Here is a 3791-nt window from a genome sequence, read left to right on the forward strand (position 1 = left end):
GCGTGGGTCGCGAACGACACACAAACCTGGAGAAAAACGTTCTCACTTATAACATCCATCATACACACATCGGTAAAACGATACAATTAGCGATGACTAACGCAACAGGTTATGGCCTATGACGATGTCGAATGTTCGGCTTATAATAACAGCGTAGGTGGTGAAGTGCCAAGAAGATGACAGAGCACTCTTTTTCAGTGGCGGTGTTGTTGGCCTCCGCTCTAAGCAGAGTTCACATGGCGTACTTTAGCTTTACGTGTTCCGAAGCCGACACTACTGGAATCCGTGTCAACAACCGTAGGAGCGTTAGGGTCCAAATGACTCAGTAGAGCTCAAAAGGTGATGAAGGCTTCCGCAAAGAGCGGAGTCAGTTTTGAGAAGGCAGTGTAATGAGGATGCGGTGGAATGAAATTTTGGATGAACCGACAGAAATTAGAAACAGGTCCAACAATGCTGTGAAGTGTTAGCGCAGTTGTCGGCCTCGGAGAATCTACGACAGCACACAAATTGAATGGGGCCTGGATGCACGCCAATCTTTGGATATACGATTGTCCAAAAATATAAGTGATTAATGATGCAGTGTCATTTCTCCAAATGTTGTGGGAAAGCGTAACACATATATCTCAGACCAGACTCGAGGTGGCTCAAATGAGCGGCGACATGCGAGGAGAAGATAACAATGTCATCATGATAACAGAAGCAAATTTTCCATTTGAAGCGACGAAATATCGTATCCATCATACGCTCGCATGTCTCTTGTCATTACAGAACTACACCAGACTGATGCTTATTTCAAAACGCTGCTCAGAATTAGAAAGGCTGTCTTCAGGTGGTAAGTCGGCCATAGCAACCTGCCATTAGCTGGAGCGGATATTGAGCGACATAAGAAATTCGCGTTGTGGCGGTAGTAAATGAATTGTCAATCAATTGGAAGCGGGGTAGCGTCTTTATGCTAGACCTTGCTTAGCGATGACTAACACAGAAACGAATAGAGCGGTCATCTTCTTGACAAGGGGTTGTGGACAGCTAAACAACGCACTCTTCAGTGGATATCAGACCTACTCCTCGATTCCGCAACTGCTCGGGCGGACACTGGGAGGGTGTTGGAGCAATGGAGGGGGAGAACCGATGTCTATCGGATGGGTGACTGTCAAATGTCGATCCGAGGCGGTTTCATGGACATAGACGGAAGGAAGGAATTGGTCCTAAATGTATGAAGCTGGGCCTGCGGAGCATGTGCGTGCTGTCTCAAATATGAAGTGAAAGAAGCTGAAGCAGAGCAAGCCAGGCTGAGGGTACTCAGCGTTAGTTCGCGGAATGTAGAATAAAAAAGCGCTTAAAATATCGGAGTTGGAAAGGCCAGCGCGCTCAAGGAAAATACCAGCAAGCAGGGGCAATAACAAGAAAACGGTTATAGACTGCCATTTGGCAAAAGGGGAGTTCCAAGAGCACAGCAAACGGCATGGGAAGAAAATAGTGTGAAAAAAACGCCATGGCATGAACAGCATGGTAGGATCAGCTACAGATTTATGACAATCACCGAATAGTACACTGCAGACATGTGCCACGGTGCCCACGTGAATGTCGGGCAAAATAACAAACTCAGCATCGGCGCGTACGCAGGTGACACCAGCCTTGTGCTAAAAGCGAAAATATAAACCTTGAATGATTTCATTGGTGCAAGGCGGCAGTGCAACAAATTAAATGCTATACAGAACATATTGAATGTAAACATGAGCTGTGCTGATGCGAACAGCTTGACTGGGAACTCTACCGTGGTAGTGAGAAAAACACTACACAACGGAGTGGTCACTGTAAGCAGCGAACGCAAAGATGAGCAGTTATATGGAAACCAGCGGCCCCACTTCAACAGCAGCGTGTTTGGAGAAAGTTTTGGTACAAAGTTTAGTCACGTTGGCAGGCTATATAGGAGGACCGGCACGTATTGAAGAAAGCATTGTACTTGCCTCAAGAACGGCGTTTAATGATATTTTATGGGTAAAGAAGTGCCTAGCGGCACATCGGTGCAAGCTAGCGTTGACGCGATAACGGAGATCGGTGTTAGTTGTAGAGAGAGCTGTTGGAGGCAAAGTTTTGTAATGATTAGCAGAATGGTCCCCAGAAGCATAGGAAGTTTTTCACGGAGGATATTAAGGAGGGAAAGTGCGCGTGTGCAGTAGCGAATGATATGGGCGGAGGTGCCGCAGTCGAAGCACACCGACAAGTTACGAGGAGTGCGCTAGTGTGTAGGAGCGAAAAGTGCTTTGTGACTGACAGGCAATTTAGACATACGTGAGTAGCGCAGCCATTGTGCGTTGGCTTAGCTTCAGCAACTTGATCCAAGGTGATATGCCGTTATAAAGAAGCCAGCGACGATGTTTCCTGAGAACAGGGAACCAGCGAAATATGTCGAGCAGCCTTTTCATGTAAAAGCTTTTGGATCTGGGGGAGAAGCAGGGATTCAACCCGGTAGTCCAACTCCACAACGGTTCATCATGTCGCAATATACAGATGAGTTGTTGTCGTAGGTGATCGAAGCTTCGGCACAGAGCTATCACGTCGGGTGCGGTTCGAGGATCCTTATCCGAAGCCATTTGAAATTAGCACTTTTTATTGCCTTGAACATATGCCTAATTTTGTACTTGCCAGACTTCGACGCATCGACGCGGTCACAAGGGTGAACAACATCCTCAATAAAGACTGTATATGCCTCTGCCTGTGCTGCGCATGTTCGCGCAAGTGGTGCTAATGTAAAAGCTTGCGTAGTGCTCGGGGATGTAGCACATATTAAAAGTATGTCTTGTAGGTGCACTTGGAAAGAAAGTATTCTGGTTGGTTTGTGTATTAAAATTTGAAACTTTTGTGAAAAAAGAAATTATGCTGTTGAGTTTGAGCACGTCGTCTCACTTGTTATTAGTATTCACGTGCTCGTAGTATGCAATGTAGTCTTCAACATTGTGATCATCATGGCCGGTGTAGGTGGGTAATCGTACGCGTGTATGGGACCACCACGCTCTGGCTGGTGGCAGGTTTTCAGCGAGGTCATTGCAGAGTGACATGTCTGGTAACTTGCATTCGCGAGGTTACAGGTTACCTTTTCTAGTTGTAACCCCGCACCTTTAACAACTGCAAAGGTGGTTTATTTTCAGGGTTTGGATGGTGGGGATGAAAATACGGCCAACAGCGCGCTACGTGCAAACCAAAACACATACGCTTAGCGTCTATCTTCTCCCTCGCCAGTAGCTCCTCAGAGCTGACAATGAGTCAATCGACCTTCCCAGTAATTCGGACGCGTCACCCAGCACCCGCGCAATGCCCCCTGGGTAAACGAATCGCCGCAGCGTACCGTCACAGCCGCACTCTCGTCTTCGTCCGTATTTCCGACTCTTCCGATTCTCACGCGAACATTTCGTAGCCATCCCGGTGTCATCGCCGCGCTGCTGCTTCCCGCTATTTTCTATTAATTATGTTGTGTCTACCCATTCCTTTGCATCGCCTTGCACATTTAGATGTTGCGTTATTAATCCATTTATCATCACCTGACACGCAAAGACCGGTGTTCGCCGATTGCAGTCCTACGGAGCGGCGCGTGCATGCGCAGATCTGAAACAACCCTTCTACTTTCCGCGGCGGTGCGCGCATCTGCTCAGATGCCGCTACCCACCGCGTCCCCCCTGATGTGAGCACAGCGGCGGTGGTGGTGGTGGAGCATCTGTAGAACGACAGAGCTCGTTGCCATGAAGCTTTCGCTTCAAATTTCAAAACAAAATTCAGAAAGACGAGCAGCTAAT

This window comes from Amblyomma maculatum, chromosome 4, assembly GCF_055883805.1.
Source record: "Amblyomma maculatum isolate TAMU_Amacu chromosome 4, ASM5588380v1, whole genome shotgun sequence".
NCBI classification, from domain to species: domain Eukaryota; kingdom Metazoa; phylum Arthropoda; class Arachnida; order Ixodida; family Ixodidae; genus Amblyomma; species Amblyomma maculatum.